Below are 26726 nucleotides of genomic sequence, written 5' to 3'. Positions count from 1 at the left end.
TGATGGTCTGACAGTTCAGACGATATGCCTGAATGATGTGCCTCTCTTCCAGTGTAGCCAGGTCGACTAGAGGCCGGAACACAGGGGCATGTCTCATTGACATAATTGCACCATATCTGGGAATAGAAGAGAGGAGAAGTCAAAAGTTGATGTATACAATGTGTCGTCATTGTCAATCAATGCAGTATTCCTTACATATCCATCCATGACGCACATAAAATTAATCTACTTATTGCATGTAAGATGGCAGCTGCCTATCCTGTATGCATAGGAAAGTTGGCACTGGCATTAGACATCATGGCAGTAGGTGGTCTAAACCGCCGGGCAACTCCCCATTGGATAACATTGTTGCCTATGAGAGACTGGGGCCAATGGTGATGACTGCCAACAGTGACGGTTATGTATGTGGCGGCTGTAACCACCATTCACCTTTCCATAGCTCACTTGTCTCCTGACAAACAAGCAAGACCTCCACTTTATGTGCTGCTGTGTTCTAACTATGGAAGCCAACATGCCACATCCTGCAGGAGATAGGGTCCCAGCCTTCACCCAAGATGAGCTGGACAAGCTTCTGGACGGGGTCCTACCCTGTATGGACAGCTGTATGAGGCAACAGAGCAGCAGGTGAGTCTCATGTCACAGTCATGTGTGATTCTGATGTGCGTGAGGATGAAAGGAGTTGGAACGAGGCAGATGGAGTGGATGCATGGAGATGGGTGAGGAGTCTGAGCATCAGTGGTGTGATGACACATGAGTGTGGTCATGAAATGGGTCTGATGTGTGATGTCCACTGCTGACCCTGTAATGCCAATCTACATGCCAATCTACATGACTGTCTCCTTCTGTCTGTGTCACCCATGCAGGTCAGCACCCATCTAAAGAAGGGAATTTGGCATGCCATCACCAAACAAGTGCAGAACCTGGAGGTCTACTGCCGGCGGAGCACCCACTGCAGAAAGCGGTGGGAGTACCTGAGAAGCAGGGCTTTTAAGACTGCAGAGGCCCAGCTGGGGATGTCCTCCCAATGAGGTAGGGGTGCCCATTGGACACTGACTCTCCTAATGGCCTGCATTTTGACAGTGGCCTACCCTGAGGTGGATGGGTGCTTGAGGGCAGCACAGCAGCCACAAGGGGTTAAGTACACACTCACACCTTGATGATGTTCTGCCTGTATGGCTTTGGGTTTCCTAGTAGTGGACAGATGTAGCAGAGGTCATTGTCAGTAGCATGACAACTATGTAGATCAGCCAACCTGGCAGGATTGGTTAATGGATGTGTGCCCAAACCATGCAGACAGTGACTTATGAGGGTATTTACTTCCAATTTGGTAATTTTGTGGTGACCTTCAACAAGGATAAAAGAGCCAAGCTCCTACCACCAGCATAGTACAAGTGAGGTGGCAGTATCAGCCTACCACTGTTACCGAGGTCATTAGTGTGTCCTCAATCAGCTGTCATGTACTGTATGCGTAGATGGTTATAATGGGGCCGGATGTCACTGTGCAATACTGTGTATTAACTACCCGTGTAGGATTCTGTTGAGTAAGGTGTACAGGAAATATCTCCACACACAACCATGACAATGTGCCAGGTACTAGGCAAGTGTGACTAGGTTGTCCCTCATCAAGTACATGAATGCTACTGTTCCACGATTAGCAGTTAGCTTAGCTGTAGTATTCCACCAAGGTGTCCTACTGTTGTGGCATGTATAGGTCAGGGCATGGCCTGCCATAGCAGAGCAGCAGATTATGTTGTTGTTACTCTGTGTATATGTAGGAATGGCATTGGCCCATTGTACCCTTTCTATGCCACCCTCCTTCCCTCTCCACCTCTGTCTTTGTATGCATCAGCGTCATCAGGTGAAGGAGAAGAGGCACTGGTGAGTGGGGAAGGTGCAGCACATGGGACCCAGGAGGCTGACATCAGCAGAGCCGAGGGAGCCAGTTGAATGGAGGGTGAGGGAAGTGCCACGGGGAGACAGGATTGACAACTACATCTTCAGATTCCTCCTCCGATGGACACTCCCTGGCAGTGGTGGACCCATCTGTGACCATCCCAGCACCATCCTTGTCCGCCACCCCCCTTACCAGCACTGCCCTCCCGGTAGCTCTCCACCCAGTTGCCCGTACCCACTCACCCAGGAGGGTGAACATCTTCACCGCAGGCACCTCTGCCCCTGCCCCAGTCAGCCTTGCTGCCCTCAATGAGGAGGCTATTGACCTCCTGAGGTCCATCTCTGTGTGGCAGTCAACCATCTTGAATGCCATCCAGGGACTGTCATCACAGATGCAGCAGTTGAATGCCTACCTGGAAGGCATTCATGGTGCCCTGGCTGCCCTGCAGACATCCTTTCAGGCTCTGGCCTCCTCATTGACGGTTCCCAATCCCACATCCCTCTCCCCTCACCCATCCAAGGCACACCTTCATACCAACATTCATCCACATCAGCATACCCAGATCGCAAGGACAAACACAAGCACCACAAAATACACCACTGCCATACACACACACAACAGATACCTGCAGACACAACATCACGCCCCTATATGGGCTCCCCCACCTACTCCCCCTCACAAACACTACACTACTCATACCTGCAGTCACCACATCATCACTCCCAGATCCTGCCACAAGTGCACTAATTTCCACTGTCACCACAATTTCAGACCCATGCATGCACCCCATATACTAGATGCACACTCAGCACAACTGTCAACACCCCCACATGCAGCACATCCACCCTACCTGCAGATACCACCACAACATGCATTCACACATGCACTCTGCCATCTCCCTGTATCTCCTCCCCTTTCCTCCCACTACACCTAAATGCTCACATTCGCACACCCAACAGTCAGACAGCACACACATGACGTTCACGCTCACACCTGCACCCAAAGCACCTCACCGTACACATCTCACAAGCACTCCCTCTCCCTCCACTCCCAAACATTACTCCCATTACCAACCTTGTGCCCCTAAAAATGTTTCCTGCATGAGTTTTCCCTGTTGCCTCCAACTGACCCAGTCCCTGTACCCCCATGCACTTTGTTCCACTCCCTAAACCCCTGCCTTCCACCTCCCAGTCCTTCCATAGTGCACCAGAAGCTAGCCATGCACCTCCCCCACCTAAGACATCTGCCCCCACCAAGGCCATGGTTACCCCTCCCAAAGCAAAAGCCAAGCCGCCTTCCCTAAAATCTAAATGCAGGACAAAAGTCCCACCACAACCCAAAAGGAGCCCCCCCTCAAAACCCAAGCCCCCACCTCTGCCCTCCATCACCCCTGAGGTGCCTGCATCCCCCACTGATGCCCCTGTCATGTGGAGCCCACTTTGCAGTCTGGAGTCAACTTGGGGCCATGGACATTGCCCTGTGTGTCGGGGGCACACTTTCCTGGTGGACTGGCCAGTGGGCCTATGTTTTTCATTGTTTTATTTATTATGAAGATTGCTCTTCAATATATCTGCACCAGGGACATCTTGTTGTCAAGGGTTACATACTTGTCCTGGCTTCCTTCAACGTGTATGTGTTGCATATGTAGGATTTGTTGAGTGTGGTTTGTGCGTGTGTGTGTGTGTATGTGTGTGTGTGTTGGTATGGGTGTTTGTTTGTGTGTGTGCATGGCAGCTGCTAGCTGTACCGAGTGTGTGTGCTGTGTGTGTGCATACTAATGTCCCTCCTTCCAGTGTGTGCTAGGCGGGTGTACTTAAGGTTGGTGTCTTTGTTGCTGGTTCTGGAGTTGTATGGCCAGCAGAAGCATTGGCAAAGCTTCCATTTCGGGTTCCATGGTGGCTGCGAATGTGCCTGTGTGCCTGAAGGTGAGGGTCCCCTTTTATGTTGTTCGTTTCCACCAGGCTTTTCATGGCGAGGCAACCGTGGCGGAAATCTTGGTGGTGTGCAACCTCGTAATATAGTCGGTGGAAACATGCTCCCCGCCGGCCTGGATATGCCTACTGCCGGCCGTGGCAGCTCTTCTGCACTGGCAGTGACTTGGCTGTGTTCCAGTCGGAACATCGCCAATGTCATGATACAGCGGTCTGCTCCGCCACCATGTCCCCCACGGTGGTCCTCGGACCACCAAAGTTGTAATGAGAGCCTCAGTGTTACGGTTCTTAAAGTGTTAATGGTAGAAGCAACCCTTAAGCTGTATTATAATGCATGTTTGTGCAAAACACCTTGACAGGCTCAAGGAGGCACAGGAAAAAGGAGATCAGTCTGTTCAAGTTTCACAAATCCATGCTCATCCAATGCAATTTATTTATTTGCAGTTTGTGACTTGTTCTCTTTATTTTGTTTTGTGATGTTGCCTGGTATGACCTAAGTGGATAGTGTATGCCTAGACGTTGGTCCCTTGCTCAGTAAACCACTGGAGTCAAGCAAGCCAGGCTGATGAAGGGTTGTCGCGTAGGCTCTCATTATCTTAATGAGACTACTGGATTTTGAGCTGCAAGATCGTCCACAATGTGGGGGACTGAGTCTGACCCACGGTGGATGACGCTTGTCACTCCAAATCCGGGTTTTGCTCCTGCTAACTAGCAGTGCCTCATCTCCCCCAAATGGCAGAGACAATTGGGCAGCCGAGTGCATGACATATCAGTACTTCTCAGGGAAGTCGTGGTCACTCAGGTCACAACTGGTTCTCTCATTCACAGTACAGTCTCATATATGAATGACACTAAAGGCAGCGTAAGTTTTAAAGATTGGTTTAATAAAATGACTGCATTCTAGATAGCAAAGTATGAGCTGCAATAACCAGAACTACACAACACAGTAATATTAAAATAGTAACGATGAGAGTGAAGCACAAGAATAAGGCTATCATAGTGCCACTAGATTATTCTCTCTCTAAGTTATATTTTGAGCACAGCATGTTAGGCTCTAAGCCTGCCTTTCAGGTTCCCCCGGGAGGACATCAACCCTCATACATGAGCAAAGGCCTGTAATCTGCATCAGCATCTGCAACGGGGCATTCAGCATACACTTGTGGTTCCCTGGCTGGAATGTCCCTCTTGACGTGTACTAGGACTAGAAAGTGTTTTTATAACTAACACGCAGATGTTCTAAGAAAACGTCCCTATGTAAGGATGTGTATTTTCTAGAAATGCTGGAGACTAAACTGCTACCACGTTTACCGCCAATGTGCCAGACTGTAGCCATGACTGAAGCACAGGGCGATCAAGAATGCATTATTTGAGAACACAGTGCTGAACTAAGCTAAACAGTGTGATAGAAGAACTTAAAACAAGACCGTAAAAACTGGTTATTGTAAAATAACAATGCGAAGCTGAATAAAATATATCTAGGGCAAAGTGCACAGCCTAGTATGTTAAACTAACGTGCATGGAACTATACATAAAATGGCTACACAACTGGGTGATATGCATAAACTGGTCCCAGGATGCTTGTTTCCTGGCCAGGGAGGACCTTGACTGTTCCAATGGGGTACTGGGTCAAGACTGATTTGCGCATGGCTGGGTCCAAACTAGGATGACGTGGCGAGCAAAATAACGATGGTTTATACCCAGATCTGTGACTGGGGGTGAGTGTTTGAAAAGTTTCAACACTCTGTCCATCGTATTTTGTTTTGTGATGTCTCCTTAAAAATGTAGGGCTACAAATACCAGAACTCAAAGGAAACAAATCTAGACTGGATGAGCCACCCACGCACTGATATGGGAAACTTAAGAGCTCGAAGATGCCCAGAGTCATAGAGCAACCAGGGTCCCAGCTTCGTCCATAAGATTGGGAAGTGTGAGCTTTCAATTCTCTGACTATTAGGCTGGCATATAATGTTGAGATGAGCTTTAGAGGCAGTGGAAAGTGAAAGGTATTGGTAGCAGTACTAAGAAAGAAAAAACAATATTTTTTAAAATTACCAATATGCTTGAGGACTTTCCAGGGGTATGGAGAGTGTGTGTGTCTTGTTGTCTGTGTGTATGTAAACATTCCTGGTGAAATCCGATTGACATCTCATAATACCCTGCTGAAAGCACCTGTTCCCAACTATTTATCATAAAATACATTTAATAGAGGCAATGTTACACCCCAAACAATTCACCTGAAGTTGCACCCTTGAGGGCAACATACAAGCAAATGCAAACACAATTACCATAGATAACTGTGTGTACAGATAAAGAATAAAAAAGGAGTGTGTTGTTTTGACCATTTCTTTACAATTGGTATGGAGCATTAAGAAAGGAACAGAGATATAAGTGCAGCAGGAGCTCAGAACATCAGTGGTGCTGGGACAAATTTCAGAGTGGGGGTTGATGCCTTTAATGGTAGAACACTGAAGTCATAGGGTTTGTAAAAGAAAGCCAAACTTCACACAAAAGTAAACAAATGTAGCAAATGTGCCATGCCGCTTAATAGGAGAATGTTAAGGGTATAGCATGTATCTGGGGTACATTTTGGAACAGTGGTGATGTAGCACGCTGTCATTTATGGACACCACATTTTCCATTCCAATGGCCACTAAATTTGTATAGATATGGAAATGAATTTACTTATCATATTTTACAGTGCAAAAATGATAAGATGTGAAAATTGGGTTCCAGCAAATGTTTATTTACTATTTGTGCATCACCAAGTAAAGTGTTTTTGTTTGTTTTGATCCTATTAAAATCTTTTTTTCTTCACGTTTCAAAATTACAAAAAATGTTCTTCATTTTTGCTTTTCTAATTTAATTTGAAAGATGTGTATAGTTCATTTACCAGTATTTAAAAGTTTTGTGTTAGACAAAAACGTCATGTCACAACTACAGCCTTTCCTTTCAACTCCTGTGCCCCAGCATTATTGTCCCCAAGATCACTATTACAAAATATTCTCACTTCACAGCCAGAGAAATAAAAATACCCGCCATCTTAAAAATAAGCCACAATTTGTAAAAGGACATAGCCTGACATTTGACCTGTTGTCTTTAAACGGTCAGCAAATGTGACATGGTAAACAAAAAATTTAAAGGCATCTTTTTTGCTCATTTACCTTCTAAACTCCAGCCTGATTATTTATGGGGGTACCACTGCCCCCTCCATACCCCAACTTCCAGCTCCTACGCAGGAGAGTGGTAAAGGAAAGCGTGTCTTTCATGGTATGACCTTGTACATGAAAGTGTGTGTGCTTTGAGTCTGCAGAAATCTATAATATTAATGTATTACTAGATACAGTAATTAGAAGCAGATCGTACCTCAAGTAATGGCTCCCATTCATGGTTCCCTCTTTGTTAATCATTTTACAAACTATTGTAAACTGGTGGAGTAATCAATTTCTCAATGCATTTCATTCTTGTGGTTGTAGTCATTGCTTCTTCCACTGAACAAATACAAATATTTTCTCCGATTATAAAGATTTATAAAAGAAAACCCCAGCGTTTGAACATTGGTGGCCCTTGTGACATAAATTCATCTTTTCATTATAATAATACATTTTTCTGTTACATAGAGACACAAATACAGATGTACAGCCCCCAAACAGCGAGGATCATTAAAAAACCCTCCTCAGCTACAATTTAAAAAAACGTTGTCATCTGATTACTTAGTGAGATTTGTTTAAGCAAACTCAGACTACAACTTCCATAAAGCAGTGTGAAAAACATATCTTCTGTGCAGATGTATGCGAAACTCTTATGCTAATATTTGTTCCCTCCTACAGTAAAAACATCTGGGCAGATTTACACGGAATCTGACATTATTAGAGATATTTTGCATCATGTGAGGATTATTTAAAATTTTGAACAACCTTGATTTGATAGCATGTGTGTGGTTAGTTAATTGCGCTATAAAAAATAATTGGTTGAGGCACTGTATAGTTCAACCACTCAATGTGTTATCACTAGTAGGGGGGAGGCACATCCTAGAGGGAGATAAAATGCATCATTCTCTTTGAAAATTCCCCAGAAACTATATACGACGTTCTCTGAGTCTTCTGGATGTATGTGTAAATTCACTGAAAAAATTAAGGTTAAAGTGAGGATACAGTTGGGTTTCATATTAAGAATCCCTAGAAATTCACTGATAAAACTGCAGTTATAATGGGGATATTGTTACAAAGAAAACCTAAAAACCTCTCACCTTCAGCAATTATGGTTCAGTGAACTAATTATAACTTGTGCCATCAGTATGCATTGCTCAGGCCCTCACATATTACATCACTCATGACATCTTAAATGTCTACTTTGATGACATCACTAAAGCAGTGCTTAATTTGTGCTTGTTGTTTCCGGTGCTGAGCCCCAGCACTTATTTTGAGGGCCGGGGCTTGCTCTTATGGCTCAAGCATTTGCTGCAAGCAAAAGACACACATGGGAAAGACAGTGGAAGGGAAAAACGAAAAAACGTCACAAAGGAAGAAAGTAGAACGCTGCAAGAGTGAGGTAAAGGAGCGGGTAGTTGCTTTAAATGGATTGAAGAAGCCCAACATGGTTTAGGAGTATGCTGCCTCAGTATTCGGTGTTCACATATTTAATTGCAGCAGGCGCTTTTTCAAGAGGAGTGCTTTGGGCACCGACACCTCTTTATTTACAAATTAAGCACTGCACTAAAGACGTGTCAAATGACACTAAAGTTATTAATAAAATAAAAAAATGTCTTTCCCATGGAAACTCAGGTCTAATTGTTAATGCGCTGGCTGTTCTAGTTAGGTCTGACTTTCCACCTTGGCTCTTTCAAGGGATGATTTGTGTATTCCATCAAGTGAAAGCCATGAAAAAGAAAAGTCCTTCTTTAATTCTCAAGGAAGGTTTGCTCTCCTCTTCAGTAAAAATGGCTGAACAGAATTAAACCACATTTGGCACACTTTTAGAACTTTACACGGAATACAAGCTTATTATGATTCTGTGTAAATCTGTTCAGCAGTTTTTGAGAAATTAGCATTTAAAGATAAGATAGGGTTGAGAATGAAAGGATTAACCCTCAGAAAAAGTTAGAGATATCTGGACCGTTGCCCCCCCAAGAGTACCACGGCACTCCCACATTATAAAAAGTCGAAAATTTATGACAACGCACAGAGTACTTAGCAACAGTAAAAAAGTCAAAATGTCAGACACAACTCAATAGAAATCCCACAAGCAATTTCTAAAAATAAAGAATGACAGAAAAATCATTAAAAGTCCCTAAAGAGGACTGGAGATATGAATTTTTAAATTTGTAAGGAAAAAGCCACCACAAAAAAAGTAAAGTGTCAACCTAAAATCACTGTTTGCACATATTTTCAGGCCCACAAAATGGATCACAGGTCAATTACGCCAAATTGTCCATCCTGGTCAATTATTTTTTTCTGACTTAGGGCTTGATTTATATCTTGGCGGTATTACCAACAAGCTGCATCGATGGTGGGCCCAAAAAGACTGTCACATCAGCAGTATCCCACCCACCATAATTAAATGTATTACGGCTAAGCCAAAGACCTCCACGATAAAGTCTACTCTGTCTCACCAGATGCATCCTGCAGCCGATGTAGCAGACTCCAGTGCTGATGAGTAGGCCCTCCATTGCCATCTTGACAGCTGTATACTGCCAAGTCTATATAGGTTACATGGTTGTCCTGGGGGTGTGTCAGCGGCAGGCCCATGATGGCTGGAGTCCATTGTGGAACCTTTTAGCATACTACTATGGCTGTGGCCATTGGTTGGATGCTAACAGCCCACATTTGTTGCATATTGGACAATTGTGTCAGGTGCTAGCCGGCGCCTACAGGGCCGATCGGGAGATTGTAGTCATTAAGGACTACACTTCCCATGAAGCCCAGCGCGGTAGAGATCGCGTAAAAGTCGGCGCACCCTGGAAAGGGTGTGCGTTATTTGTGCTAATGAGGCAGGTCGGAGCCTCAACGACGTAGGAGCGGACGGCGTTCCCCAGGGGGGAACTCATCGGCGGCCCGAAAAGGGGAATGAGATTCAGCAAGGCCCCCTCCTGGAAACTGACCTTTTACCGGCAGAAGGAGTTCCGAGCTGCTCCTCCTTTCGAATTCCGAGTACTAAGAAGGTGGTAAGCGGCAAGCTTGCTACTTGCCGGAGGCTATCGCCTTTCTTTATTTCTGCATTCCCTACGGCCAGGTTGGGAGTGACTGTCATAAATTGGAGCACTTTACTTTGAGGTACCATAATAAAGGAACGGCGATCTTATGAGACATAGGCCCTCATTCTGACCTTGGCGGGCGGCGGAGGCCGCCCGCCAAAGTCCCGCCGTCAGGTTACCGTTCCGCGGTCGAAAGACCGCGGCGGTAATTCTGACTTTCCCGCTGGGCTGGCGGGCGGTCGCCTTCAGACCGCCAGCCAGCCCAGCGGGAAAGAGGCTTCCACGATGAAGCCGGCTCGGAATCGAGCCGGCGGAGTGGAAGCTGTGCGACGGGTGCAGTTGCACCCGTCGCGTATTTCACTGTCTGCGCAGCTGACAGTGAAATACATGTAGGGGCCCTCTTACGGGGGCCCCTGCAATGCCCATGCCAGTGGCATGGGCACTGCAGGGGCCCCCAGGGGCCCCGCGACCCCCCCTACCGCCATCCGGATCTCGGCGGTCCGACCGCCGGGATCTGGATGGCGGTAGGGGGGGTCGGAATCCCCGCGGCGGTGCAGCAAGCTGCGCCGCCGCGGAGGATTCAATGGGGCCGCGGTACACTGGCGGGACCCCGCCAGTGGTGCCGGTCCGACCGCGGCTTTACCGCCGCGGTCGGAATCCCCATTGGAGCACCGCCGGCCTGTCGGCGGTGCTCCCGCGGTCCTCCGCCCTGGCGGTCAAAGACCGCCAGGGTCAGAATGACCACCATAATCTTTTGGCTTTTTGTTGGCGGCGATTCAGAATGAGATTTACTGTTTGCAGGATTCCAAACAGCCGGGACAAATCATTCTTGTCAACATTCACTGAGATATGAACGAAGTACTTCTTCAAATATACGTGACATTAACGAAAGGCTTAGTGGGTTAACTGAATCATAGGAAGAAGTACAAAATAGATTTTCTTCACCTTATTCTTTCTCCTTATGTTCGTTTCGTTATACGTTCTGTAGTATTGTTTAGGAGGAAGGGCGGTGAGACCCTTAGGTGATTATTAGTGGCCGTAGGTGGCTTGGGGCATCCATTGGTGATGCTGATGGAACATAGTCAGGCTTTGGACTAGTTCTGCCCTTATGAGTTATGGGCAGTCCAGGTCGTTTTGGTTTTAGTGAGACCTTATGAGAATAGACAGACAATGTGATAATTAACACTGTGTATTTTTCTTTACAGTTATCCCGTCCCTGCTGATCCTTCCCCTTCCTTCCCTCGCTTGATTACTCCAATGCACTGTGGTTTTTTATCAGTGACTTGGTGGTGTCAGGAGGTGGACCTTGTTTGCATCACACCGAGTCTGAGGAGTACCTACACCGTGACAGAATAACGCACCCACGAATAATACTCCTCCTGCTCGGTGTAATACAAAGATGGCATCTATGGATGATGTCTTACAGGCGTTAGTGTTAGTGCAGCAAGAGTTGGCAGATTCTAGGGTGGAGGCAGCGGCACTAAGGGACAAGGTAGAAAGGCTTACTAGGAATCCCTTCGATGCCTCAGCATCTACACCGCAGATAACCGTGAACGTCTCCCCTCCAATTCCTTTGGCCAGTCCGGAACGGTTTTCAGGGGACCCCAGGAAAGTTCAGGCTTTTTTAACGCAGTTGTCTCTCCAATTCTCATGTAGACCGGCGTCTTTTCCCTCTAACCTTTCCAGGGTAATGTTCGCTATTTCTTATCTCTCGGGAGATGCAGCCAACTGGGCAGTGCCGTTAGTTAGAAACGATGACCCATTATTATCGGATTGGAATGCCTTTCGGTCGGCCTTTGAGAAGGTGTTTGATCACAGAACAACCACCTTTAGTGCTGATAGAGAACTGTTGGAACTGAGACAGGGGAGGTCTGACCTGGTTACCTATCTTACCACCTTCAATAGACTGGTAGCGGAATCAGAGTGGCCAGAGGAGAAGAGAATGTCTCTCTATTATCAAGGATTAAGAGACGACATGAAGGATATCCTAGCCCAAATAGATCCACAGCCTTCCACGTGTACTGAACTTGTGAATCTTACCTTGAGATTGAATCATCGGCTAGCAGAGAGAAGGGGAGAGCGTAGAGCGGGTGATAGGCGGCCGGTCATTCCAGAAAGAGAGGGGCGACCAGTTCCTAATTCCCCTGATATATGCGGGGAACCTATGGAAGTGGGAGCCGTTAGGGCACCTCTGTCAAAGGCCGAAAAAGAGAGTAGGAGGGTACAGGGGTTGTGCATGTATTGCGGCAGGAAGGGTCATTATGTGAGAGAATGTCCCCAAAAACCAAGAAAAAGGTTCTCATACTCCCCCACTCAAAAGGCCGCGGTGACGTCAGGGAAGATATCAGAGAAAGAGGATTTGCCCTTTATAGAACCCCTATCGGGGTTCCGGTTGACTTCTTTAACCCTCTTGCCACCAGAAGAAAAGGCGTCACACCTGTTGTTATCCGTAGAGCTGGTGTCCCAAGATCGAAACCATCCTGTATGGGCAATGATAGACTCAGGAGCCACGGGAAATTTCATAGATGAAGGGGTGGTTAAGAGCCTGGGACTTCTGAGAATTCCAAGAAAGAACCCCGAAATTGTGTTGGCAGTTGACGGTACACCACTGAAGTCTGGACCCCTTACTGAACAAACTGAGGATGTGGGGTTGGTTTTCAGTGGAGTATCTCCGGCATGCAGAGAAATAATCAGGCTAGATATAATAGAGGCTCCTCAGTATGAAATAATTTTGGGAATGCCCTGGCTAAGAAAGAGCAATCCTGTTATCGATTGGCAAGCCAAGACGGTTAGTTTTCAGTCCGTGAGGAGTGAGAAAGTCGGTTCCTTATATGATAACCCCCCCGCGTTAGCGTTGGCTCAAGGGTTACAGTTGGCCACAGTGGTGGAGAAAGCGGTGATATTGCCCTCTGTTTACGCCAAGTTCAAGGATTTGTTCGACGAAGGTCAGGCGGAGACATTGCCACCCCATCGTATATACGATTGCAAGATAGATTTGATTCCGGGAGCACTCCTTCCTTCTTGTAGGGTATATGCTCTATCAGACCCAGAAACCAAACATTTGCGAAGATATCTGGACCGTTTCCTGGAAATCGGGTTCATTAGACCATCTTGTTCTCCGGCAGCTTCTCCACTCTTTTTCATAGCTAAAGCGAATAAAGAGTTGAGAACCTGCATCGATTATAGAATGCTGAACAAAAACACGATAAGGAATAGATACCCTCTTCCCCTCATTCCTGTGTTATTGGAAGAGGTGAAAGAGGCAACTATCTATACAAGGTTAGATCTGAAGGGGGCTTACCATCTGGTCAGAATCCGTGAAGGGGATGAATGGAAAACGGCGTTTAAGACCCGTTATGGCCTGTTTGAATACTTGGTAATGCCGTTCGGGTTGTGTAACGCCCCGGCGGCTTTCCAATACTTTCTGAACGATGTTCTCAAAGAATACGTAGACCACTTTGTGATCGTTTATATAGATGACATATTGGTGTATTCTACCTCCTTAGAGCGGCACATGGAACATGTTTCCCTAGTACTCCAAGCATTGCAACAGCACCATCTTTATTGCAAACTGAGCAAATGCGAGTTCCATGTACAGAAGGTTGAGTTCTTGGGGGTGGATTTAAGCCCGGAAGGGTTCTGCATGTCGACAAGAAAAATACAGGCGGTTCAAGAGTGGCCAGTGCCCACTAGTGTGAGAGACGTGCAATGCTTCCTGGGGTTTTCTAATTACTATAGAAGATTCATCTGTCATTTTTCCCACATTGTGTCACCTATAACAAGGTTGCTAAGAAAGGGAGTGTCTTTTGTTTGGTCAGAGGAGGCAGAGGAGGCCTTCTGCTTCTTAAAACAGGCCTTCTGCTCAGCGCCTATACTCCAGCATCCACAGCCAGAAGTACCTTTTATAGTCGAAGCAGATGCCTCGGATATAGCCATTGGAGCTGTGTTATCCCAAAGAAACAAGACCTCAGGACAGCTTCATCCGGTGGTGTTTTTATCTAAGAAGCTATCTGCTGCGGAACTCAATTATACGGTGGCAGAAAAAGAACTACTAGCCATCAAGAAGGCATTTCAGGAATGGAGACACTATCTCTGGGGGGCCCAACACCCGGTCACGGTATATACTGATCACCGAAACCTGCAGTATATGAAGGAGGCTAGACAGCTTACCCAGCGGCAAATGAGGTGGATGCTGTTCTTTTCAGAATATAATTCCATGTAAAGTAACTGTATTTAAAGTTATGTTTGTGTACAGGGACAATTTGCACATAATTTAAAAAGGGGTCGACAATCGCAAGGCAGATTCACTGTCTAGACAAAGGGATGCGAGGAACGTCACTTCAAGACCTGATGAAGCAATCATCCAACCGGAAAAAGTGCTTTGTGCCCTTCATATATCTCACTTCCTAGAAAAGGTCTCTAAGCATAAGTCTGCTGCTCAGTGGAAGGAGTGGGCCGAAGTAAGTCAGGACCGTACCCTTAAGCACGGAATACCGTTGCAAGGTAATCGTTTGTATTTACCAACACCTGAACTTCGAATGCAAGCCTTCAATTGGTGTCATGATGCAGTAACAGCTGGTCATCCGGGGTACACCAAAACTGCGCAAATAGTGCAACGACATTTCAGGTGGAAAGGTTGGGCTAAGGACGTTGCGACATGGGTAGCTCGGTGTGAGATATGTGCTCGATCCAAGGGAGAAAACGCGAAGAGTCAGGGCAAGCTGATGCCTTTGCCCACTCCGGAAAAACCATGGCAAACCATCAGCGTGGACTTTGTGGTAGGATTGCCAATGGATCAGGGGTACAATGCTATCATGGTGGTAATTGATAGTCTTACCAAGATGGGTCACTTTCTCCCTTGTAGAAACCTACCTACAGCAAGTCAGACCGGCCATCTAATTCTGTCTCAAGTGGTGCGATTACATGGTTTACCAAGAACCATTATTTCAGACAGAGGCCCCCAGTTCGTTGCTAGGTTTTGGCGCATGTGGTGCAAGGTTCTGCGCATTGAATCCGCCCTATCCACCAGTTTTCACCCACAAACCGATGGCCAGACGGAGCGTCTCAACCAAACCCTGAAGAAATATCTGAGGTGCTATGCAAAAGACGCGCAGGAATCGTGGGTGTCATTGCTATGGCTGGCTGAACTATCGTACAACAATGCTTGGCATAGCTCGATAAGGGAGTCTCCTTTTCGTGCTAACACAGGGTTCCACGCGGAGATGTTGCCCATAATCATACCTCGGGATGTCACGGATCAACCTACTGTCCATGCTATGATTAAGAACCTACAATCCATGCAAAAGAAAATACGATTTAATTTGGATAAAGCCAAGGAACAGTATAAGAAATGGGGTGATGTACATCGGCGTGAGGGGCCGGTGTACCAGCCAGGGGACCGAGTGTGGCTTTCCACCAAGTATATACGTTTTAAGATGCGTAGCATCTTTCATCCTCGTTACATTGGTCCTTATGAGGTGGTACGCAAGATAAACCCTGTGGCTTACCGTCTCAACTTACCTGCTTCCTTAAGAATCCATCCGGTGTTTCATTGCAGCCTTTTGAAGCCAGCTCTGTCCGCGACCCGGCGGGCGGTGCCTCCGGTGGTTAGAGACGGACAGCTGGAGTATGAGGTGCGCAAAGTGTTGGATTCCAAACTACGGGGGGGTAAGTTATGGTACTTGGTGTCGTGGAAAGGGTATGAGGCCGAGGAGGATTCATGGGAGCCGGAAGGCAATGTTCATTCCCCTAGGGCGGTGCAACGGTTTCATGCTTGTCATCCCACTAAACCTGGCCCTAGGAGGCGCTTTGGAGGTGGGCGTACTGTCAGGTGCTAGCCGGCGCCTACAGGGCCGATCGGGAGATTGTAGTCATTAAGGACTACACTTCCCATGAAGCCCAGCGCGGTAGAGATCGCGTAAAAGTCGGCGCACCCTGGAAAGGGTGTGCGTTATTTGTGCTAATGAGGCAGGTCGGAGCCTCAACGACATAGGAGCGGACGGCGTTCCCCAGGGGGGAACTCATCGGCGGCCCGAAAAGGGGAATGAGATTCAGCAAGGCCCCCTCCTGGAAACTGACCTTTTACCGGCAGAAGGAGTTCCGAGCTGCTCCTCCTTTCGAATTCCGAGTACTAAGAAGGTGGTAAGCGGCAAGCTTGCTACTTGCCGGAGGCTATCGCCTTTCTTTATTTCTGCATTCCCTACGGCCAGGTTGGGAGTGACTGTCATAAATTGGAGCACTTTACTTTGAGGTACCATAATAAAGGAACGGCGATCTTATGAGACATAATCTTTTGGCTTTTTGTTGGCGGCGATTCAGAATGAGATTTACTGTTTGCAGGATTCCAAACAGCCGGGACAAATCATTCTTGTCAACATTCACTGAGATATGAACGAAGTACTTCTTCAAATATACGTGACATTAACGAAAGGCTTAGTGGGTTAACTGAATCATAGGAAGAAGTACAAAATAGATTTTCTTCACCTTATTCTTTCTCCTTATGTTCGTTTCGTTATACGTTCTGTAGTATTGTTTAGGAGGAAGGGCGGTGAGACCCTTAGGTGATTATTAGTGGCCGTAGGTGGCTTGGGGCATCCATTGGTGATGCTGATGGAACATAGTCAGGCTTTGGACTAGTTCTGCCCTTATGAGTTATGGGCAGTCCAGGTCGTTTTGGTTTTAGTGAGACCTTATGAGAATAGACAGACAATGTGATAATTAACACTGTGTATTTTTCTTTACAGTTATCCCGTCCCTGCTGATCCTTCCCCTTCCTTCCCTCGCTTGATTACTCCAATGCACTGTGGTTTTTTATCAGTGACTTGGTGGTGTCAGGAGGTGGACCTTGTTTGCATCACACCGAGTCTGAGGAGTACCTACACCGTGACAAATTGTGAGCACCTGCAAAACACTCTATAAAAAAACACTTCATTTCAGACCATTGGACAGGTTTTTTACTGTTCTGTGTTGCTTCCCCTCTGTTTTTTTGTTGTAGCCATATTTGTTTTTTACTTTTACACCCCCTTCTGCTCACTCTTCCAACTGTCACTATTTTCACAATGGCAGGGAGGAGAAATCCCTGTTTCTCAGAGGGAGAGCTGTCTGTCATGGAGGATGAAAACATTAGAGTAGAGCCATATTTGTTTGGAGCACAAGTCCAAATATTACCATATCCCAGAAGAGGCAAATTTGGCCCAGAATATTTGAGAGAGTGAATGCTGTAGCTAACAATCTGCATGCAAAGGAGGAGACTAGGAAGAGGTGGAATGGCCATGGGGGGGAAAGTTCATTTAGTGGCCTCCAAGAATCATCTGGAGGCCCAGAGGACTGGTGGTGGTTCTCCCCTCCCCCCACTGCAACTCTTTCTCTGGGAGGAGAAGGTCTTGAAAATTCGCCATCCTGAGGGCTTGACATGAATCCATGGTGGAGTGGAGACAGACAAGTTACGTCTATGTATGCCGAACTAATCACTAATGGAGTCCTGCCCTTAAGCTATATGTTTAGAATACTGCAACTGTCTTGACAAAAAAAAAATACAGTTAAGTTTCACTACATAAAATATATTGGCCCTCATTACAACCCTGGCAGTCGGTGGAGAAGTGGCAGTAACACCGCAAACCGGCGGGTGGTAAAAAAATGAAATTACAAGCATGGCAGTGACCGCCATGCAAACCCGCCACTTCTCCACTCGGACCACCAGGGTGGTAACAACCGCTGGGCTGGAGACTTCAGTCTCCAGCCCGGCGGCTGTCACTACACCGCCAGCGGTATCACGACCCTGCATACCGCCATGGATTTAGTGGGGTTTTGTACCACCACGAAATTCATGGCGGTAGGCACTATCAGTGCCAGGGAATTCGTTCCCTGGCACTGATTGGGGTCTCCCCCTTCCTCCTCCCCCTCCCCTGAGTCCTCCCCCAACACCCACAACCCCCCTACCACTGCCCAAAGGTGGTAGGACCCCCTACCCACCCCCACCCCCCCACAGAAACACCTACATGCACGCTCACACCACTCATACAAATACACGCACACATACACGCACACATACATGCACACAGACATATACGTCACATTTCCCATACACACAATACACCCCCCGCATGCAAACACAGACTCACACAACCCCTCTACAAACTCACACGCTGTCAGAGTCACCAGATCCTCAGGGTCTGTGCACATTCCCAACACTTCCACCACAAGACAGCTCCAATACTCTGATTAGAATTGTCACAGAGTCTAAGAGAGTCCAAGTGGGGAAAAGGGGATTAGGAAGGGAACAGCTGGGAAGGAGACCTGTAGGAAGCAAAAAGGTTAAAACACACAATATCAAAATTACATCATATGAATATCAATACTAGGCTATGACTCCAAGCATTGTCATTCTGAAAACATGGACAACCTAAACATAGACTTAAAATGATTAGGCTTCAAGATGACTGGATACCTGAGAGGGAATCAAAAAAGGTTAAATGTAATTTTCAAATTCAAGAATTATCATTTACATGAGGATCAGGAAAGAATCTGAATGATTTCTAAACCATCATATGAAATGTTTGAGAAACATATTAGGAACACACAACATTACATCTAGAAACCTGGTTCTTTGTTCTCTGGAACATGACTTGCGCACATTGCAGATCTTTACATAGGTAGTAAAAACACCATAGGTTGATTGTGCACCATGAATAACACAAATTAGACTAGAGAAATAAATCATGCGACTTGCCAACTCAAGAAGCCACCAAGTAACTGCCTTAAAATGGTAGCGCGTAATGAACACCGTGAGTTTAAGCACAGGAAATTAATCGCGAGTCTTGCTGATTCCAATGCCACAATGTAACTGTCAAGGAATGGTAGCGCACAATGAACATCATGAATCAAGCATGAGAAAACAAATTGCAAGTCTTGCCGATTCGAATGCCACCATGTAATTGCCAAGGAATGGTAGCGCACAATGAATAACATGAATTAAGCACGAGGAAAAAATCGCGCGTCTTGCCGTTTCGAATGCCACCATGTAATTGCCAAGGAATGGTAGCGTACAATGAAGAATATGGATTCAGCACGAGGAAAGAATTGCACGTCTTGCTGATTCGAATGCTACCTTTGTAAATGCCATAAAATGGTAGCGCACAATGAATATCAAGAGTTAACACACAAGAAAACGAATTGCGCATCTTGCCGATTCGAATGCCACCATGTAACTGCCTAGGAATGGTAGCGCACAATGAATAACATGAATTAAGCAATAGGAAAGAATCGCGCATCTTGCCGATTCGAATGCTACCTTTGTAAATGCCATAAAATGGTAGCGCACAATGAATATCAAGAGTTAACACACAAGAAAATGAATCGCGTGTCTTGCCGATTCGAATGCCACCATGTAACTGCCTAGCAATGGTAGCACACAATGAATAACATGAATTGAGCACGAGGAAAGAATTGCGTGTCTTGCCGTTTCAGATGTCAGCATGCAAATGCCACGAAACTACCAAGCGCACATTCACAAGCACAAGAGTACTTTAGATTATCATGCAAAGATTAGGCCCAAGAACTCAAGAGTTTTCGATAACGGGGTCGGGGGCCGAGCTCGACCTCCGTCTTACCGCCCTGATGTAGGATCACCAATGAAAGTGAAAAAAGGGCAAGGCCTGGAGGATCAAAGTAGGCTGCCGGAACAGGAGCTCAGGAAGTTTCTGCTGCTCTGCACCGGGACCTCTGAATAGTGAGCACGTGGAGCTGGGCTGGTTCCTTTTTATAGAGTCTTAGCCCAGACCACCAACCACACCCAGGCATGCTGCAGGGAAAGCTTCTAGAAGGCCCTAGAAAGGGACCACACCCTGACACAGACTGAAAGCCTGCAGCAGTACATTACATGAGAACAGTATTTATGTGTATGCTGAACATAAATCTTCAGGATTAAACTCTGCAATGCAAAAGGTTAAACAACATCATAACAGCACAATGCATAAATTATGTTAGCTTGAAATTATTAGGTTTTTGCATTCTAGTTGCCCGTAGAGCATGCACTGCCCTAATGTTGATACACACACACCCACATGCACGCACACAACACCCCCTGACCACCTCCCCTAACGGATGATCATCTTACCTGATCTGGTGATCCTCTGGGAGGGAATGGGATCCATGGGGGCTGCTCCGCCACCAGGTCCCCATCACCAGAACACCGCCATGTCGAATCATGGGACGTGATTCGGTGGGCGGTGTTCTGGTGACGTGGCGGTGGAGCAGCCTCCACTTTCCGCCAACTGCCAGGTTGGCTGCTGGCGGCTCTCCAGCCAGAAAAGGGCGGAGGGCTGCCAGCAGTCATGATACGCTGTGTGGAAAACCGCCTGCACTGGCGGTCTTCAGCACGGCAGTACCTCGGCGGTCTTGCTAAAAGACCGCTGAGGTCCAAATGAGGGCCATTGTGTCATAGCAATTACTAGCAGCATGGCTGTAGCTCCCCTTTTAACAATGTGCAAGATGTATAGTCAGATTGTGTGTAGTTTCCCATGGATCATCCCTTGCATTGGCTCTGCCCATTACTTTCTATCAACTTATGTTGTTGTGCTTCTAAAAACAGACCCAAAAATACATCCATTTTCGCAGAAAAGTATAGTGTCTTTAAGTAGTATTTTCTCCTACTTACATCATATCCATATGTGTGTATATGTTACAAACATGTGTTCATCTCAAATATAGTCATTGAAAGTGATGTGTAACTTACATTTTAAACAAGTATTGTTTATGGTGTCAACAGATGACTACAATTACCATGATGCACTGTTTTTGGATCTGAAAAATAATTGTGCAATGTAATGTTGTCCCACCGTCCTTTACTTCCATCTGTATAGACATTTAAAAAACAAGTGCATTTGTCATTCACCATGTCATGCTATGGATTGAAATGTCACTTCTTGTGTTCCACAATAATGTTGACACCTGCTCATAGCAACATAGAGTAGATGAAAATTCTTACAAAATTATTTGACTATTGCATCCAAGTTATCCTAAAAGGTGATTTGGCATGCTTAATGAAGGTAGTAGCCACACAAACATTAATTTGCACTGTCCATATGATGACCTAATATAATGACATTTGTAAGTTGAATCACACTGATTCTAATGTTTTGTTGCTTGCTAGGCCTTGGAATGGTCCTGTACTCCAATCTACTGACACCTGTGTTGGGTTCAAAGTCAGCTACACCTAAAGTACAATTCTGAAATAACACTTTTGCATTTCAAGACATCTCTACAACATCAGCACTGGAGTTGTCATGTGTACACACATGTATCAGACAATCCTCTGAACTTCCATACTATCAGAGTGCAAGTTGTCTCTGGAAAAGATTTGTCCAGCCCAAGTAGGTGCCTGTCCCAGGATCAACACATGTTCAATTTGTACTTCCAAACAACAACATATTACAGCAGATGTCACAACTTTGAAATGTCTAAATGAAGGTGACATGGTGAAAGGCCCTGAAACAGAATAAAAAGAGAAAATATTTTTTGCCACATATCAAATTTAACTCAATTGACAAGTCATGAGAATACACATACTTAACACAAGCACAGGTAGTCTATTTCAATGACCAAAGTAGTCAATGCAGGGAAATATCTTTGCCTTGAACTTTCCTGCACTGACCTGTCCTAACAATTGTCCATAGTAGACAGATATGTTCTTAATGTCACAATTTGTACTGACATTGAGGGTTACAATTTGTAAAGGTAAATTTACACTCAGGTGAAGAAGTGGTCAATCACATCTTGACATGTTAACTCCTTCACCACTGACGTCTTCACTGTCCATTTTGAAATCCTAACCAGGGAGCTCATCACGGCTCCCATCTTCTGAAATAATCGGGATGTTCCTCGGCAGGGTGATGTTATGGAGAATGCAGCAGGCAACCGTGATTTGGCACATCTTATCGGGTGAGTAGAGGAAGGCCCCACCGGTTTTGTCCAGGCACCTAAACCTGGCCTTTCGGAGCCTGACAGCCCGCTTCATTGGCCTCTGTGTTCTTCCATGGACCTCACTGAAGTTGACTTCCCCTGGCGTTGTTGTATTTCTCAGTGATGCCAATAACCATGGTCGGTTAAGATAAGCTGAGTCTTTCACACAGAAGCAACACATCAATGGAGTACTTACATATCAAGCCATTGTCCCTTTCTGAACTAAGATTCAGGCAAAGGTTTGTCAAGTCATATTGTACTTACCAACAAGCCAGGCCCTCTCCTCTCCATGTTGTGACATCTGCATGGGTATGTTGCTATTCCGTAGTATGAATGTAGCATGTGTTGACCCAGGGAATTGGGTGCACACACTTAAGATATATTCATCTGGTAAGCAGACAACTTGCACTTTGATGGAATGGAAATTCTTCTGATTGTGGCAGACCTGCTCACTTGCATTTGGTGGCACCAAGGCAATACACGGTTCATCAATTGCTCCAACCACATGTGGTCATCCACCCGACACATAAAATTCTTCATGGTGGCCAAATCCTGTGTATGTGAGAATAGGATGTAGCTGTTGATGTTTTTCATCATTGAAGCAGGGACTTCCTGTTTCACACCACTGAACGTTGGCTGAGACACACACCCAAATACTGTCACAGTGTATTGAAAGGTATCAGTGGCAACAATATGCAGTATTGCTATGAACTTCACTATTGTGAAGCAGGAGATCAGGATCCAACTGCTGACACAAATCCCAGATAGTCTGTCTATTTAGACAATATTGCTTGATGACGACCCTTTCCTCCATGGTGGCTGGAAAGGTCCAGAATACCTGAGGCTGTTGCATCGTACCCATGGCTGAGTTCAGATGTCTCTATGTATGGAAAAGAAAATGTCAGATAAAATGGTCACACCATACTTTTAATGTCAATGTACATCTGACTTCTTGTTAACAGTAGGCATGACATCAAGTAATACATGGTCACACATTAACATCAAAAATTTGGATCTCAAAAATGTTTTAAAAATATTATTTTAACACTTTTTATCATTATGTGCAAATAACACATTTGAACTGTATTATTTTCACATAATATTTTTGAGCATCTGTTTTTCAAAAAGGTAGTATTTTTCTCCTGGCACTATCGATGTGAAACACAGTCATGGTTCACATTTTATTGTGTCATATCCTGACAAGAAAAGAGCCACTCATGTCTGGCATTTAAAAATAAACTAACCTCCTTTGTGAGTGCTGGTGATGCACTAAGAATTGAAAGATTTGCAGCTTCACACCCTAGAATGATGTCCACCTGACCTTGCCATCAGGACATTGGCTACCGTATGGTCGTTGTCAGAAGCTGACTGCGTAGTAGGTGGTAGCCTCCATATGTGCCCTGCCATAGGCGAAAGTGTGTGACTGCTATGGACAAAAGCCAATGGCTGTATCCGTCTCCGTCACAGACCACGTCCACCATGTACTTGTATGCTGCGTTGTGAAAAACACTTTTTTGCCTCCTGACATGCAGCCATAAAGACCTCCTCAATTTAGCTGCTGTTACCCACCTCTGGGAGCCAGGAAGCCAGCAAAAGCAGGTTGAAAGACCCCTGACTTCAACAAAGAGGAGCTAGAGCTCCTTGCAAGGGAGATTCTGTCCCCTTACAGCCAGCTCTATGGGTCCCCAGGAACAGGTGCAGGTGTGATTGTGGAATGTCTGTCTGAGTAACCTCTCCCTTTCGGATACACAGGTTATGTTGTTCCTTTTTGGTAATGGGGGTAGTGTTCTGATTGGAGTGGAAAGAATGATGTAGCTGGGACAGATAGATTTTTGCCACTGTCTGAAACATTTGTGGATGTTAATGTTAATTCACCTGAAAGTAGAAGCTGTAATGTGTGTCCATGTAACACGCAAATCGTAGTTCACAGCTGGCCGCTGACTAGCAGTGGCCAGTACACAGTGTACAAGTAGTATGACTGACAACATGTAACTAATGTTGGACTGATGTTGATGTTGAGTTAAAAACTTAGAAGGTCTAGAGATGTCTTATGCTGTTCTGTCACATGGGTTTCAGAACATAATGGCCCTCATTACAACCCTGGCAGTCGGTGTTAAAGTGGCGGTAATACCGCAAACAGGCCGGCAGGAAAAAGATTGGGATTATGACCGTGGTGGAAAAAGCCAACATAGACAGCAACTTTAACACGCCGACCGCCACGGCGGTACAAACAAACAGCGCAGCGGACACCGCCAATAAACAGGCGGAAGACAATGTAGCGCCCACCCTATCACAAGATGCCTCACCACCACCACCACCTGGCGGAACCAACGCGAACAAAAAGACGGCGGAAACAGTACACAGAAGGGAAAACACTCACCTCTCCACACCCCACGAAGAACCAGGATGCCATGGAGCTCGGATTGCAGATACTGCTGATGCTGGTCTTCCTTCTATTCTATCAGGAGCACCAACGACAGTGGCGATGACCACAGTGAGTACTGCACCTACAACACAGGGGAGGGGGGAGGGAAAAGAGAGTGACCCACAAACGCAACATGCAACACCCCCTCCCCCACCCACAACACTATACACACCATACATGCAGCAACAGTACACATACACCCCCCACCCCCTGGAAGTACACAAGCACAAAAGGAATTTATTTGAACGAATGTAATCATGTGAAATCTCATTATCAAAGTTCAAAATCCAATAAACGCATTTATGTACACCAACTACACAAGTCCGGATAGTGCACCAATCATTGTCCATGGACCACTGGGTCCAAAATGCATAGGCGAAGCCCACACATGACACCTGACTGGAAACGGAGAGAACACTGCAGGGGCATCAGCTCGAAATGAAACAGGCACCTCAGGGGGATGGGGCACCTCAGCCAGATGAACGCACGACGCCAACGCTGCACGAAGGGGCTCCATGCTCATTGATGTATCCTGGGGAGTTCAAAGCCACAGTCTCTCAAGTGGGTGCTTTGCCCACTGCTTTATCCTGGGGAGCGCAAAGCCACAGTCTCTCAAGTCTCTCCAGTGGGCGGTTTGCCCTCTGCTTTATCCTGGGGAGTGCAGAGCCCCAGTCTCTCAAGTGGATACCTTTCTTTACTGGTTCTGGAGGGGGACTGGTGCCCAGAGTGCTTCATCCTGCCAAGGACTGAGGTAGTGGATGTGATACTCCACAGGTTCTGGAGGGGGCTTTGTGCCCAGAGTGCTTCATCCTGCCAAGGACTGAGGTAGTGGATGTGATACTCCACTGGTTCTGGGGGGGGGCGTGGTGTCCAGAGTGCTACATCCTGCCAAGAACTGAGGTAGTGGATGTGATACTCCACTGGTTCTGGAGGTGGCTTGGTGCCCAAGGTGCTTCATCCTTCCAAGGACTGAGGTAGTGGATGTCTTTATCCACTGGTTCTGGAGGGGGCTTTGTGCCCAGAGTGCTTCATCCTGCCAAGGACTGAGGTAGTGGATGTATCTCTCCACTGGTTCTGGAGGGGGCTTGGTGCCCAGAGTGCTCCACGTGCAGTGTGGCCAGTACAATTCCCTCACCTGGGTGTGTGTGCCACGCGATTGCCGAGGTACAGGTAGCATGATACGTCATGGAGGCTGCGACATACCCCACACTGCTGCGGCTTCGCACTCCACCTGCAGGTGACATCTTTGATGAAAGTAATGCTTCATGGAAGCTGGCCAGGGTCCTTGAACTCACCACCAGCCTCGGATGACTGACCACTGGGGGTGCCCAGAGTGCTCCACGTGCAGTGTGGCCAGTACAATTCCCTCACCTGGGTGCGTGTGCCACGCGATCGGCGAGGTACAATTAGCATGATACTTCATGGAGGCTGCGACATACCCCACACTGCTGCGGCTTCGCACTCCACCTGCAGGTGGCATCTTTGATGACAGTAATGCTTCATGGAAGCTGCCTAGGGTCCTTGAACTCACCACCAGCCTCGGACGACTGACCACTGGGGATGTCTGCGGTGGTGCCACTGTCTGCGGACGTCGCAGGCCGCTGGCGGTGCTTGCAGCGGTGTCAGTCGTGGCGTTGCATGCGGCGGTGTCAGTCGTGGCAATGCTTGCTGCGGGGTCTGTGTTCCACTGCTTGTTGTGCGGTCTGTGGTGGTGGTGCTGGCTGCGGGGTCTGTGGCGGCAGCGCTGTCTGTGGGGTCTGTGGTGGCGGTGCTGGCGGCGGGGTCTGTGGCGGCAGTGCTGGCGGTGGGGTCTGTGGCGGCAGTGCTGGCGGCGGGGTCTGTGACGGCGGGGCATGTGTCAGCACCTGCTGAGGGAGAAAGCTGGATGTCTCCTGCAGCCTCAGACGGCTGCTCACTGGGAAGAGGCTGGGGACTATCGCAGCGGTTGTAGACATGCCGGAGGCAGTGCAGGTGGCGGTGCAGGTAGCGGTGTTTACCGCTGTGCAGGTTGGCGTGGACGTGGACAGAAGGTGTGACACTGGTCCCACAGTCAGTGCCACCAAGACCTCTCCTGTCCTGCCCTACAGTTTTTGTCCTCGCTCCTTGGCACACTGGCAGCCCTGATGGTTGGCGCACTCCATGACCCCGCAGTTGCTGGCACCACTGTGCCTGGGGATGTGGTGGTTGAGGTGCTGGGCTGGGACCTGGAAAGTCTGGCCCTAAGGGAAGGACAGGGGGGAGGTGTAGGGAAGAGGTCAATGTTAGCCAGGAAAAGTTTTTTAGACACACTGGGATGGGTAGATGGAGGGGGTTTGGGAGTGGAGGAAG

This window comes from Pleurodeles waltl, chromosome 4_1 (genome assembly GCF_031143425.1).
Source record: "Pleurodeles waltl isolate 20211129_DDA chromosome 4_1, aPleWal1.hap1.20221129, whole genome shotgun sequence".
Taxonomy (NCBI): domain Eukaryota; kingdom Metazoa; phylum Chordata; class Amphibia; order Caudata; family Salamandridae; genus Pleurodeles; species Pleurodeles waltl.
Note: the sequence above shows the minus strand (reverse complement) of the source record.